General features: G+C 51.9%; 1 long non-coding RNA gene across 1 annotated transcript; it reads right to left on the bottom strand.

Annotated features, from left to right (window-relative positions):
- Positions 1-2,801: 2,801 nt before the first annotated feature.
- Positions 2,802-14,068, bottom strand: LOC120982575. Its single transcript, XR_005774947.1, has 4 exons — positions 13,612-14,068; positions 3,503-6,687; positions 3,283-3,379; positions 2,802-3,159 (listed from the first exon to the last, which is right to left on the bottom strand). It is a non-coding gene; the product is annotated as an uncharacterized LOC120982575 (long non-coding RNA).
- Between the last annotated feature and the right edge of the window lie 2,070 nt (positions 14,069-16,138).

The raw sequence follows: 16,138 nt of genomic DNA, 5'->3' as shown, positions 1-16,138 counted from the left end.
TGTCACCTTATATCATCCCTCTCTACCTGTATCTTGTTTTTTTTTTTACATCTATGTTATTTTACATATATAATAAAGTTAATGTTGTAATGGAGGTGTGTCTGTGAAATAATTGGACTTATCATTACGTATCTCACCGACAGTTCACTGGCCAGAACTGTGACCATGTCCACCAACAGCAGCTCTTCTTCAAACTTACCTCCAAATGTAGCAACAGGGAAATGTAACAGGTCAATTTGGGCTTCCTCTGGATAGGTCATCAGTATCTGATCAGTGGGGGTCCAACACCCAGGTCTCCCACCGATCAGCTCTTTGGGAAGGCACTGGCGCTTACAGTAGACCTGTGGTCTTCGCGCAGCTTTGTCTAGGCCCTGTGACAATATATGGCCTAGGTTAGGGATCAGCAACCTTCCAGCTTCTGTGAAACTACAACTCCCAGAATGCACAGAGTGAAAGGAGGATTCTTGGAGTTGTAGTTCAGAACAGCTGGGGTGCCGGAGGTTGCTGATCCCTGGCGTAGGTGATGGGGCTGAGCTGAGAGGTGCCTTCTCAAATGGCTGACGACACACGGGCCTCCCACCGACCAGATACTGATGCCCTATCCAGAGGCCCCTTTCAGATGAGCGGGTCCCACACTCCTGACTTGCTGCTTGAGTATGCAGCAGCTCCTGTCCTGACCTCCCAGCACTGTCGGGGTCGCATAGCATTATATTGATTTATGATGCTATGTAACCCTTAGAGGTCTGAAATGTATTGGATAACACTGACATAATGCTGTCAGGGTTATCCATGACATCACAAATCAGTATAATGCTATGCGACCTAGTCGGTGCTGGGAGGTCAGGATGGGAGCTGTTGCATACTCACTCTGCGAGTCCGGAGTGTGGAAAGGAGCCAGACAAGACGTTTCGGAAAATCCCTTTAATAAAGGAGAAAAAAGGAGAAAAGAAAATCTTGGAAAATCCCTTTAAAACCACAACTTTTGGTTGACTAAGTTATGGCAAAATCGCAATGTTTCCTTATAGATAACTTTAGCACAATTTAAAAAAAAAAATTAATAAAAAGTTTACACTGCGGTTACTTTGCTGCGCTGCTGCTATTTTACCTGGTAGCTCTAAATGTGCGATATACAAGTTTCCGCATCAATTGAGATACACGAGACTGAAAATAATAGCAATACCTCAACTTTATTCAGTTCCATGTCCATTAACACAAAAAGTAGGCAATATATTGGATAAAAAGGAAGCAAAAGTAAATACATATAAGAAAAAAATAAAATAATAATAGTTCACACCTCCTCTGGCGAACAACCACTTCCAGAAAAAAACTGGGTAAAACAAGGGAAAGGTAAGGATACATGCACACCGCTATGTGGAACTGGTCCGCCAGCCCTGTACTGTACCATGCAAGACAGTTATTGCTGCTAAACACCTAACTCGTCGTATGGCTTTGTCTGCGGCGACAGGTACATACTGCGCGAGTGTGCATTACTGCGTCAGAGGTATTTCATAGTGTACGCTACTGCAAGCAAAGTTCGCTTCTTATTGCTTCCTCCATTGGAGTAGATTATAATGAGGATACAATCACATATATTTTTTACACCGTCGACCATCTTGAGGTTTCATATTTACAAGGCTCTCCGCCTGCCCCCACACACAGTATGCCTCATGCTATATACATCCCTTATCCTAAAAGAAGCATGCGTTCCTGTAAAAATAAATGGAATATTTTTCAGAGATATTTGGAATATATAATATTAGGTTCCACTGCAAAGAATGGCAGGGTTATGCTCCTTCGCATGCTGCAGGAACCTAGTCCCTCTATGAGGTCACGGTAAGGAATCAGACATGCAAGTTGTAGTATAATACATAGCCCTAACCATGCAAGAGTATAAGGGTCTTCCATGACCACCAACCCAGACAGCATAGCACTGAATGGAGCGGCGGTCATGGACGAGTACCCCCGACAGAAATCAGTGTGTGTCTACACACTACACGTTCACCCCTGCGAGGTCTTTTATATTACATGTATCCCACCCATGAATGTTGGCTACAATATGGAGACTGGGGCCAAGGAGGGAATCTTGATGACCGTCATACCATGCAGTACATCGACATGTTTTATCCTTCGATCCTCTTCTGTATTTGTGCCATTGTAATAGTGACTTGTGCGACTTCACATATATAAGTATTAGGTCACATATTTGGTATTTCACTGCTTATTTCTACACTATTACACATGGACAGTGCCTAGGAGGTCTGAATCTGCCCCCATCAATAATCCTAGAACTTATTGCAGCGAGGACGTTCTTGAGACTAGCTGTCGGGTAGGTAGAAACGTATTCCTACCTGTTCTGAAGATGTCTCTCCAGCTCATGGATCTTATCGATTACAGAAATAACATTTATTAGAGGCTTTATAGGATTCAGTCTGGCATTACAACTGTGGGCAGAAGTAATGTACAGCCTGTGTCATGTGGAGTATACCCCCCACAGAATTCTTGGCCATCAAACAATCATTAGAATTGCTGGATTATCATGAGATCAGTGGCAGGCTAAGGGGTTGGCAATAGACTCAGATACCCTTTGGCTTTCACCCACATATGCTACATGGGAGGACCACCTCTCCAATGTACAGTAGAAGCATCCAAGAGCCAGTCACTACCTGGGAGGACCACCTCTCCAATGTACAGTAGATGCATCCAAGAGCCAGTCACTACCTGGGAGGACCACCTCTCCAATGTACAGTAGAAGCATCCAAGAGCCAGTCACTACCTGAGGAGGACCACCTCTCCAATGTACGGTAGAAGCATTGAAGAGCCAGTCACTACCTGAGAGGACCACCTCTCCAATGTACGGTAGAAGCATCCAAGAGCAAGTCACTACCTGGGAGGACCACCTCTCCAATGTACAGTAGAAGCATCCAAGAGCCAGTCACCACCTGGGGGGACCACCTCTCCAATGTACAGTAGAAGCATCCAAGAGCCAGTCACTACCTGGGAGGACCACCTCTCCAATGTACAGTAGAAGCATCCAAGAGCCAGTCACTACCTGGGAGGACCACCTCTCCAATGTACAGTAGAAGCATCAAAGAGCAAGTCACTACCTGGGAGGACCACCTCTCCAATGTACAGTAGAAGCATCCAAAAGCCAGTCACTACCTGAGAGGACCACCTCTCCAATGTACGGTAGAAGCATTGAAGAGCCAGTCACTACCTGAGAGGACCACCTCTCCAATGTACGGTAGAAGCATCGAAGAGCCAGTCACTACCTGGGAGGACCACCTCTCCAATGTACAGTAGAAGCATCCAAGAGCAAGTCACTACCTGGGAGGACCACCTCTCCAATGTACAGTAGAAGCATCCAAGAGCCAGTCACTACCTGAGAGGACCACCTCTCCAATGTACGGTAGAAGCATTGAAGAGCCAGTCACTACCTGAGAGGACCACCTCTCCAATGTACGGTAGAAGCATCGAAGAGCCAGTCACTACCTGGGAGGACCACCTCTCCAATGTACAGTATATGCATCCAAGAGCCAGTCCCCCTAGTCAGTACTTGCCAGGACCACCTCTACAGTTCATGCAGCATAATTTGGAGCCTTATGGTTTGAATAATCATCCAAATCTGATTTAGAAATTCAGTCAACCAAGCTAGCGTCTTCATTCAGTTGGACAGCAATAAGGTCTAGGATCAACAGGGAGCCCTCACGTATGCATAGTCTGATCTAAATCACGTTTCTCAATTTCTTGACTTCTAATAGCCAATAGGTAGTGATACTAAACAGTATGTTCACCTACCTAATATCACATGCCAAAAATACAACTTAGTGCAACTGCTTAGGACAATCCCAGGTCAATAGAAGGATCGCCTGATAATAAGCTCATCAAAAGCTGCTCCATTGTTGAACTTGGCAATTTAACAAAACTGCTAAATTTCCCTACAGCGCCACCGAAGGAGAAAAGAAGCATTACACGAAGCCCACTAAATCGATGAACCGTCTATGTAAAGCCTGCTTGTGCTTGGCCCCACAAATTATTTCTAGCCATCATCTAACGCTTAAATGAAACCCCTTTCTTTCCATTTCTCCCAAGAAGAAAAGTTACCCGGGGATGAACACTCTTATTCAGTTAAAAACACAATTATTTTACAAGACAGTATTAAAAAGTGTACCTCTGCCCGCCACATATCGACTCCCCAATTCCGCCCGTTCCGTAAAATAGATGGCACATATATCATACAAGAAAGAACAACATAGATCTTAGTCTTGATTTCCTGTTGCGTCTCTTCACGTTGGCTGCACCGTATGGTTATGGCAAACAGAACTACCTACAACCGCTACAGTGTGTGGAAGAAAAAGGTGGTCACCCAGACAGGAAGTCTTGGGGCTGCCAGGCAACGGAGCATACAAATGCATGCTGAACACACTAAAAAGGGACCTGCAGTTTTCAAACAATATGAAATTTCAATTGCATGACCAAAATCCTCGACCCAATTATGGAAAGGGGACGCCAGAACATGGCTTGAAGACACACCACCAGGAGCCAGATCTGACCTACTTCTAGTGGAGAGAAACCAATAAGCATGCTATAAATGGACTTCTGCGCCTTTAGTTTCAGGTTATACATATATACTTCAGATACATAGACATCAATATATCATGCACTGGCCCTACAGCGGCACTACAATTAGCTACGTATGGAACTATACACATATCAAAAAATGGAAGACATTGGTGATTTTGTTGTTCTCAGACAACATCATTTTGTCCACAAGTAGTAAAATATATAATACATACACTAATATTGCACTTGTCCCATTATTTCATTACAACTTGTTACTAGTACAGGAATGACAAAGCAGAAAAAAAAACAAAAGTGTGCAAAATATAGAAGAAACAGGGTCGTCGCCAGCCATATTTATACTTGTAGGGCTTTTTAGACAATGATAGGCTGATCAGGGGGCGTCCTTTTGCCGAGACGACCAATGATCAGCCGAGCGGTGGCAAATGTATGACTTCCCTGCAGCGCCTCTACAGGATAAATGAAGCATTACACGGTTCCCGTGAAAAAAAATATATAAATAATAATGGCCTGTCTCAGCAACGTTCAGATATGCTGGTTCCTCCAGAGAGTTGTTCTATGAATTTGTTCTTCAAGACTCCCATACCCTCTCTTAGTTTTCAAAAATGTGTTTTCAAACTCAGACAACCCCTTCAAATTGATGTTTTGGCGTAGCAGCTCATATGTATATGGACCTGGTGCACTACTGAAGACTGTATGAATGGGACAGCCGTCTTCACCAGTTTAAGGGTTGTGAAGAACGTCATTGGCAAGATGAAGAACATTTCCATCGACATTAAAACTAGAGTTCTTGCATCTTTTAGGTTATAAGGTGAATGTAATGGCCAGCCATGGAATTAGCAGGAGGACTGAAGGACCTGGCCAAATTTAAAATAACTAGTCTTACACTTTATTATATTGTCGCTGTTGTACAGGGGTATCAGAACAATCCCACCCATCTCTCATCATTATGGGCCAGTATAGAGGACATCCTCTGGTAGAAAACATCAGAATTACCGTATCTCATGGAAAAGAATTCCTTAGTTATACAGGTCGCTAGTCTACGGCAAGTCATATCCCCTCCTTCTCAACTACAGATGGAGAAGTAATTTGAAGAACTGAAATATTTTTTTCATCTCACCCTAAGAAATGTCCTACAAGCTAATCATTAGGACTACTCATTTTCTGAACAGTAAAGGGTCAGACTCCACCAGTCAATGTGTATTATTAAAAAAAATCAAAACAAACAACCAAAACCTGGTGGAAAACCTGAGAATTAAGTGAAATCAACATTATTGCATTTATTGCAAACCTACGCACGACATCGCTCGGCGTATGCCTATCGGCCACCGGCTTGGTTTACCTGGCACCAAGTTTGAGGTAAATGACGGACTTGCTTTGCCTCTACGTGTAAAAGTTTTGCATTTTTCTGCAAATTCATTACTATTTGTTAATTGCTACAGAAAGAAATGAAGTGAGAAGGCCGTGAAAGATTAACATTGCTATACAACTGAAGAGCCTACGTGACAGTGAGACGCAAGAGATGTCCCATGTTAAAAAATAGACACCCAGTCATTCAACTTTGGTCTTCTATGTTACAGCTCGGGATGCATCCGTCCCATCCACATGGAAAGTGGACCATGTAAACACATCAGATCCATCTGAAGAGTCCGATTATTACCCCGGCTACAGGTCCTCAGCGTGGTCAGATGATCCTAGAGCTGTAGACAAATTGCTATATCACAATGCATCATTCCATCTCCAGAGTCGAGGTCTATCCAAGGCCTAAGGTACAAGGATTCTGTCCATCAGCAGTCTTATAAAGCCATGTGTTACCCATCTGAAGACTCTCGGAGGAATGAAGACCCCTGGCCCAGTTATAGAAGCCTACATGGTAGAGACATATCGGGAGCATACTGCCTTACGATGCCCGAGCAATTAGCTATGTGAAAGCTCTTCATCAAATGGATGTAAAAGGTCACCACGTTGTGTTCCATGATAAGAGGACCCTCAGGATACATCTCCCAAGACTCTGAAGACATTTTACTCTGTTTCATCGCTCATAAAGGTGCCACTTTTGCATTCCCAAAGGAATGTCCAGCTTTGTTGTTTGGCTCTTGCCAGGAAAACCTAGAAAGAGAAAAAATAAAAGGCATAAAGTCAAACGTATTTCGTACTAATGTAAAAAGCCAGCCTTTCCCAAGTGATGGCTTAACCCCTTCCTGATATCCACCATACATGCACGATGGATGTCAGGTCTTTAAAGATGGTGCCTGCTCAGGAGCTGAGTGGAGACACCCTAGCCTGCTGACAGAACTCCACTGTTCGCCTCGTGTTGTGATACTGTGTAGAGAGGTCTCATACATGGCTCCCAAAAGTCACTTTGAGAAATCCAGGACATAGTCTGGAGAAGATGTCTCTTGGTTGTGCAGAGTGTGGCCTCAAGAGATACACTGACAAGAATGTACGTGATCAATCACGGCCTGGACAACCTTGATGGACCACATTACAGGAGGACAAGAACCATAGCTTAGATCCATTGATGAAAAGCAGAAGTCATTGTAGGCGAAAAACAGGAGCGGTGGAAGAAGGTTCTCGTCACACCTTTGGTTGTGCACATACGTTACTGATTAACTAAGATTATGATTTTTTGAAGGAGGCAATGAAACTACATAAGTAGGTGCATTCAACTTCATTTTGCATCTCAACATAGACGTATGGGGGTTGGTTTTTAGTGGGTTGTGGAAAGGAATTCCTCCATTGTTTTTAGACTGGAGTTTAACCCTTTGGAGTCGAGGCCTATTTTCATTTTGGATTTTTCCTCCCCACGTTCCAATAACCGTAACACTTTTATTTTTCCTTTCACATAGCTATATGAGGGCTTATTTTTTTGGCGGGACACAATGCATTGTTAAATGCCACCATTTAATTTACCATGTCTTGTATTGGAAAACGGGAAAACAATTCTGTGTGTGGAAAAATTGAAAAAAATTAATAAATTTATTCCGCCGTGATTTTTACATCTCATCGTTCACTGTGCGCTAAAAATGACCTGACGTCCTTATTCTGCGGCTCAATATGAATGCAGGGATACCAAACTTGTATGGTTTTTTTGTTTTGCTGCTTTTGAAAAAATAAAAAACCTTTGAAGAAAATTTTTCTTTACACTGTCATATTCTGACAGCAATAACTTTTTTATTTTTCCTCTAAAGCATGGGTGTCAAAAATGCGGCCCGCAATGAATATCTTTGCGGCCCGGCAAAGATGCACTGCTATGTATGAGCGGGGAGAGAGGAGGGGCTGGAGTCCGGAACTAGGGGCGGGGCCCGGTGCAGTCACTGTACTCTTACACCGGGCCCCGCCGCTCACCAAAGTATTTATAAACGTGAATCCTTATCCTGTTATTAAGTTGAACTAACGCTGCGCTCTCCCATGTTCCCCTGTATCCCCATAGCACTTTTCAATAGCAGGCAGAGCGGACGGCAGCAGTAACGTCACTCACTGACGTCGAGCGCCTGATCCTCCCACTTTATGAATGAAGCAGGCGGAGCAGACGCGCGACGTCGGTGAGTGACGTTACTGGTGCCGTCCGCTCTGCCTGCTATGGAAGCGTGTGAATCGTAAGTGCTATGGGGATACAGGGGAACATGGGAACATGGGAGAGCGCAGCGTTAGTTCAACTTAATAACAGGATAAGGATTCACGTTTATAAATACTTCGGTGAGCGGCGGGGCCCGGTGTATTGGGGGACACTGTTATGAGAGGGATCTGTGGATGACATAGCAGTGTCATCCACAGATCCCCCCCCATAACAGTTCCATCCACAGATCCCCCCCCATAACAGTTCCATCCACAGATCCCCCCACCTCATAACAATGCCATACACAGATATCCCACCCCATAGCAGTACCATCCACAGATCCCCCATAACAGTGCCATCCACAGATCCCCCATAACAGCACCATCCACAGATCCCCCCACCCCATAACAATGCCATCCTCAGATCCCCCCACCCCATAACAATGCCATCCACAGATATCCCACCCCATAGCAGTGCCATCCACAGATCCCTATAACAGTGCCATCCACAGATCCCCCATAACAGTGCCATCCACAGATCCCCCATAATAGTGTCATCCACAGATCCCCCATAATAGTGTCATCCACAGATCCCCCATAACAGCACCATCCACAGATCCCCCATAATAGTGTCATCCACAGATCCCCCATAACAATGCCATCCACAGATCCCCCATAACAGCACCATCCACAGATCCCCCATAACAGCACCATCCACAGATCCCCCATAACAGCACCATCCACAGATCCCCATAACAGCGCCATCCACAGATCCCCCATAACAGCGCCATCCACAGATCCCCCATAACAGTGCCATCCACAGATCCCCCATAACAGTGCCATCCACAGGTCCCCCACATGACAGTGCGTCATCCACAGATCCCCCATAATAGTGTCATCCACAGATCCCCATAACAGTGCCATCCACAGATCCCCCATAACAGTGCCATCCACAGATCCCCCATAACAGTGCCATCCACAGATCCCCCATAACAGTGCCATCCACAGATCCCCCATAACAGTGCCATCCACAGATCCCCCATAACAGTGCCATCCACAGATCCCCATAACAGTGCCATCCACAGATCCCCCATAACAGCGCCATCCACAGATCCCCCATAACAGTGCCATCCACAGATCCCCCATAACAGTGCCATCCACAGGTCCCCCATAACAGTGCCATCCACAGATCCCCCACATGACAGTGCGTCATCCACAGATCCCCCATAATAGTGTCATGCACAGACCACCATTAATTCAAAGCCCACCAAAAGCACAACTTTTGGTTAAAAATATTTTTTTCTTATTTTCCTCCTCAAAAACCTAGGTGCGTCTTATAGTGAGGTTTAATATTTGTATATATATATATATATAGGTCTCACTTGTGTTATTGGGCAACGGGATGTTGGGGGTCAGCAGTCATGAAACAACAATGTTGTTCTATGAAAATGTACGATTTTTTTTTTTTTTTTGATGCGGCCCACATAAACTTAAATTTTGTTTTTTTGGCCCATGTTAGCCTTTGAGTTTGACATGCTTGCTCTAGAGAGCTGTATGAGGGCTTGTTTTTTGCGTAACGAACTGTATTTTTTTTAATGCACGGTCCCTGCAGGTCTCCGCATGTCACCCTTACTGTACGGTCCCCATAGGTCACCCCTCCTGTACTGTCCCCGTAGGTCACCCCTCCTGTACGGTCACCCCTCCTGTACGGTCCCCCCTCCTGTACTGTCCCCGTAGGTCACCCCTCCTGTACTGTCCCCGTAGGTCACCCCTCCTGTACTGTCCCCGTAGGTCACCCCTCCTGTACGGTCACCCCTCCTGTACTGTCCCCGTAGGTCACCCCTCCTGTACTGTCCCCGCAGGTCACCCCTCCTGTACTGTCCCCGCAGGTCACCCCTCCTGTACTGTCCCCGCAGGTCACCCCTCCCGTACTGTCTCCGCAGGTCACCCCTCCTGTACTGTCACCCCTCCTGTAAGGTCCCCATAGGTCACCCCTCCTGTACTGTCTCCGCATGTCACCCTTACTGTACGGTCCCCATAGGTCACCCCTCCTGTACTGTCCCCGTAGGTCACCCCTCCTGTACGGTCACCCCTCCTGTACGGTCCCCCCTCCTGTACTGTCCCCGTAGGTCACCCCTCCTGTACTGTCCCCGTAGGTCACCCCTCCTGTACTGTCCCCGTAGGTCACCCCTCCTGTACGGTCACCCCTCCTGTACTGTCCCCGTAGGTCACCCCTCCTGTACTGTCCCCGCAGGTCACCCCTCCTGTACTGTCCCCGTAGGTCACCCCTCCTGTACTGTCCCCGTAGGTCACCCCTCCTGTACGGTCACCCCTCCTGTACGGTCACCCCTCCTGTACTGTCCCCGTAGGTCACCCCTCCTGTACTGTCCCCGCAGGTCACCCCTCCTGTACTGTCCCCGCAGGTCACCCCTCCTGTACTGTCCCCGCAGGTCACCCCTCCCGTACTGTCTCCGCAGGTCACCCCTCCTGTACTGTCACCCCTCCTGTAAGGTCCCCATAGGTCACCCCTCCTGTACTGTCCCCGCAGGTCACCCCTCCTGTACTGTCCCCGCAGGTCACCCCTCCTGTACTGTCCCCGCAGGTCACCCCTCCTGTACGGTCCCCGCAGGTCACCCCTCCTGTACGGTCCCCGCAGGTCACCCCTCCTGTACGGTCCCCGCAGGTCACCCCTCCTGTACGGTCCCCGCAGGTCACCCCTCCTGTACGGTCCCCGCAGGTCACCCCTCCTGTACTGTCACCCCTCCTGTAAGGTCCCCATAGGTCCCCCCTCCTGTACTGTCCCCGCAGGTCACCCCTCCTGTACTGTCCCCGCAGGTCACCCCTCCTGTACTGTCCCCGCAGGTCACCCCTCCTGTAGGTCACCCCTCCTGTACTGTCCCCGCAGGTCACCCCTCCTGTACTGTCACCCCTCCTGTAAGGTCCCCATAGGTCCCCCCTCCTGTACTGTCCCCGCAGGTCAACCCTCCTGTACTGTCCCCGCAGGTCACCCCTCCTGTAAGGTCCCCATAGGTCCCCCCTCCTGTACTGTCCCCGCAGGTCAACCCTCCTGTACTGTCCCCGCAGGTCACCCCTCCTGTAGGTCACCCCTCCTGTACTGTCCCCGCAGGTCACCCCTCCTGTACTGTCCCCGCAGGTCACCCCTCCTGTACTGTCCCCGCAGGTCACCCCTCCTGTACTGTCCCCGCAGGTCACCCCTCCTGTACTGTCCCCGCAGGTCACCCCTCCTGTACTGTCACCCCTCCTGTAAGGTCCCCATAGGTCACCCCTCCTGTACTGTCCCCGCAGGTCACCCCTCCTGTACTGTCCCCGTAGGTCACCCCTCCTGTACTGTCCCCGCAGGTCACCCCTCCTGTACTGTCCCCGCAGGTCACCCCTCCTGTACGGTCCCCGCAGGTCACCCCTCCTGTACGGTCCCCGTAGGTCACCCCTCCTGTACTGTCCCCGCAGGTCACCCCTCCTGTAAGGTCCCCGCAGGTCACCCCTCCTGTACGGTCCCCGCAGGTTACCCCTCCAGTACGGTCCCCGCAGGTCACCCCTCCTGTACGGTCCCCGCAGGTCACCCCTCCTGTAGGTCCCCGCAGGTCACCCCTCCTGTAGGTCCCCGCAGGTCACCCCTCCTGTAAGGTCCCCGCAGGTCACCCCTCCTGTAAGGTCCCCATAGGTCCCCCCTCCTGTACTGTCCCCGCAGGTCAACCCTCCTGTACTGTCCCCGCAGGTCACCCCTCCTGTACTGTCCCCGCAGGTCACCCCTCCTGTAGGTCACCCCTCCTGTACTGTCCCCGCAGGTCACCCCTCCTGTACTGTCCCCGCAGGTCACCCCTCCTGTACTGTCCCCGCAGGTCACCCCTCCTGTACGGTCCCCCCAGGTCACCCCTCCTGTACGGTCCCCCCAGGTCACCCCCTCCTGTACTGTCCCCGTAGGTCACCCCTCCTGTGCGGTCCCCGCAGGTCACCCCTCCTGTAGGTCACCCCTCCTGTACTGTCCCCGCAGGTCACCCCTCCTGTACTGTCCCCGCAGGTCACCCCTCCTGTACGGTCCCCCCAGGTCACCCCCTCCTGTACTGTCCCCGTAGGTCACCCCTCCTGTGCGGTCCCCGCAGGTCACCCCTCCTGTAGGTCACCCCTCCTGTACTGTCCCCGCAGGTCACCCCTCCTGTACTGTCCCCGCAGGTCACCCCTCCTGTACTGTCCCCGCAGGTCACCCCTCCTGTACGGTCCCCCCAGGTCACCCCTCCTGTACTGTCCCCGCAGGTCACCCCTCCTGTACGGTCCCCCCAGGTCACCCCCTCCTGTACGGTCCCCCCAGGTCACCCCCTCCTGTACTGTCCCCGCAGGTCAACCCTCCTGTACTGTCCCCGCAGGTCACCCCTCCTGTACTGTCCCCGCAGGTCACCCCTCCTGTAGGTCACCCCTCCTGTACTGTCCCCGCAGGTCACCCCTCCTGTACTGTCCCCGCAGGTCACCCCTCCTGTACTGTCCCCGCAGGTCACCCCTCCTGTACGGTCCCCCCAGGTCACCCCTCCTGTACGGTCCCCCCAGGTCACCCCCTCCTGTACTGTCCCCGTAGGTCACCCCTCCTGTGCGGTCCCCGCAGGTCACCCCTCCTGTAGGTCACCCCTCCTGTACTGTCCCCGCAGGTCACCCCTCCTGTACTGTCCCCGCAGGTCACCCCTCCTGTACGGTCCCCCCAGGTCACCCCCTCCTGTACTGTCCCCGTAGGTCACCCCTCCTGTGCGGTCCCCGCAGGTCACCCCTCCTGTAGGTCACCCCTCCTGTACTGTCCCCGCAGGTCACCCCTCCTGTACTGTCCCCGCAGGTCACCCCTCCTGTACTGTCCCCGCAGGTCACCCCTCCTGTACGGTCCCCCCAGGTCACCCCTCCTGTACTGTCCCCGCAGGTCACCCCTCCTGTACGGTCCCCCCAGGTCACCCCCTCCTGTACGGTCCCCCCAGGTCACCCCCTCCTGTACTGTCCCCGTAGGTCACCCCTCCTGTACGGTCCCCCCAGGTCACCCCCTCCTGTACTGTCCCCGTAGGTCACCCCTCCTGTACTGTCCCCGCAGGTCACCCCTCCTGTACTGTCCCCGCAGGTCACCCCCTCCTGTACTGTCCCCGTAGGTCACCCCTCCTGTACTGTCCCCGCAGGTCACCCCTCCTGTACTGTCCCCGCAGGTCACCCCCTCCTGTACTGTCCCCGTAGGTCACCCCTCCTGTGCGGTCCCCGCAGGTCACCCCTCCTGTAGGTCACCCCCTCCTGTACTGTCCCCGCAGGTCACCCCTCCTGTACTGTCCCCGCAGGTCACCCCTCCTGTACTGTCCCCGCAGGTCACCCCTCCTGTACTGTCCCCGCAGGTCACCCCTCCTGTGCGGCCCCCCCAGGTCACCCCTCCTGTAGGTCCCCGCAGGTCACCCCTCCTGTAGGTCCCCGCAGGTCACCCGTAGTCCACACACTTACCTGGAGCCGCCTGTGAGGGTAATGGACGGGGATAACGCGGAGCTGCCGCAGTCTTCCGCCATGTCCAGGATTCGGTGCGGTTATAACCCCGGCCTCTCCAGTTCTGCTCCATAGGCTGCTGTTCACTCCCGGGACGGAGCCGCGTCCTCCTCACCCCGCTGTGTGCACATCAGGGAGGCTGCGGTAACTGCGCTCACCCTGCGCTGTGACCCTGGTCCGAGCAGCCATGTTCCCTGCGACATTGCGGTACTGCCCGGCGGGAGGGGGCTACACACCGCCCGCCGCCATGTACACTGTCAGGTCCTCTATCTGGGCAGCCCTCCCCGGGGAGACGACTGCGGCCGGTCACTCATCTCCCCGGCTGCGGCTCTCCCCCCTCCCCGCGCCAAAGTCACATTGTATGCGGCATCGTATCCAGCGGAAGTGTGCGGCGCGTCATCAGGTCACTGCGGAAATCAGCGGGCGGTGCGGCGTCTGGAGGAGAAGACCTCACCCCGGGGTCCACACTGCCCCCCCCAGCCCCTGCCTCACCCCGGGGTCCGCACTGCCCCCCCAGCCCCTGCCTCACCCCGGGGTCCGCACTGCACTGCCCCCCAGCCCCTGCCTCACCGCGGAGTCTACACTGCCCCCCAGCCCCTGCTTCACCCCGGGGTCCGCACTGCCCCCCAGCCCCTGCACTGCCCCCTGCTTTACCCAGGGATCTACACTGCCCCCCAGCAGCCTGTGCCTCACCCCCGGGGTCTACACTGCCCCCCAGCCCCTGCCTCACCCCGGGCTCCGCACTGCCCCCCAGCAGCCTGTGCCTCACCCCGGGCTCCCCACTGCCCCCCAGCAGCCTGTGCCTCACCCCGGGCTCCCCACTGCCCCCCAGCAGCCTGTGCCTCACCCCGGGCTCCCCACTGCCCCCCAGCAGCCTGTGCCTCACCCCGGGCTCCCCACTGCCCCCCAGCAGCCTGTGCCTCACCCCAGGGTCTACACTGCCCTCCAGCCCCCGCCTCACCCCGGGGTCTGCACTGCCCTCCAGCCCCTGCTTCACCCCGGGGTCTGCACTGCCCTCCAGCCCCTGCCTCACCCCGGGGTCTGCACTGCCCCCAGCCTGTGCTTAGGGTCCATTCACACGTCCACAAAATGGGTCCGCAATTTTGCAGGTGTGGACCTATTCATTTTAAATGGGGACGGAATGTGCTGTCCGCCATTGTGGATCCGCACTTCCGTTCCGCAAAAAAAATAGAACACGTCCAACTCTTATCCTTAATTGCAGACAAGAAAAGGCATTTTCTATGAGAGTCAGCAATGTGCAGATCCCCAAAACGCATACGGACATGTGAATGGACCCTTACCGGGGTCTACACTGTCCTCCAGCCTATTCTACATACCGGGGTCTCCACCAGCCCATGCTTCATACCAGAGTCTCCACCATCCTACAGCCCACACTTCATACCAGGGTCTCCACTGCCCTCCAGTTCGGCTTCTTTCCGGGGTCTTCAGCGCTCCTCAGACCATGCTTTGTGTCCCGTTCTGGAGCCTGATGCAGGTCTGAGAGGTGCGACCTGCACCTACCAGACATTGGTGGCATATCCTAGTGATATGGACCAACCCCTTTAACCTGTTGTGGTGTAAACAATTTGCATATTATGGGTCACACCAAATTCAAACCATAATTTGTGACTTGGAGCTCCTTGTCACTTTTCAGAAGTGCCATGAAAAGGGGGTAAGGACGGGGCTTTATGCAGTCCACTATAACTTACCTCAGGAACTTACTCCTGTGCGGAGGGGTCAAGACTGGTGTATGAGAACCTTCCCCAACCTGTCCACTCAGATCCAGTAGGGCAGATGTGGTGTTGGCTGTCCAAGAATGATGTGCCACCTTCCAGACATGTCCAAATTACTAATACCCCTTTGATCACCCTCTTCTGTACCAATCTGTTCAGTTATATCCTTACTCACAGGCGCCCGTGGGTACACAGTATGTGCCATCTGACAAGTGCAGGGATCAGCAACCTTCGGCACTCCAGCTGCTGTGAAACTACAACCCTCAGCATGCACACTTACTTGGCTGTTCTTGTAACTCCCATAGAAGTGAAAGAAGGATTCTGAGTTGTACTCAGGTTCTTGCATCTATGCCTCTCGTTACAGCCCATGAGGTTCTCTCTGGCGCCCTGCTGTGGCACAACCCCCTCATTGCAGTACCTTGCACAGTGACATCATACATGTGTGGCTGTGTGTTGTAGTGCAGCTCAGCCCATGACATCTGCATTCTGTTCTAGTGATGACGTCTTCAGGAGGTCAGACCCCAAAGATCATACACTGAAGACCTCCTGGGGCCAAAGTAACAACACAGAAAACATCAAGTATTTCAGAAATACTTTATGCCTTTCCGTCAGAAAATCCAATCGTCACTCAAGGGTCTTGTACATGGTCCAATGATCAGGAGAACATTTCTTCATCTATTCACTGCCGTGTGTAAGCATCTTGGTGGGGATGTAACTCCTGGCATCGCCGCCGATCGTGTACCAAGCACAGCGCC

The sequence above is a fragment of the Bufo bufo genome, chromosome 11 (genome assembly GCF_905171765.1).
Source record: "Bufo bufo chromosome 11, aBufBuf1.1, whole genome shotgun sequence".
Taxonomy (NCBI): domain Eukaryota; kingdom Metazoa; phylum Chordata; class Amphibia; order Anura; family Bufonidae; genus Bufo; species Bufo bufo.
This window is presented reverse-complemented; position numbering and strand designations above follow the sequence as displayed.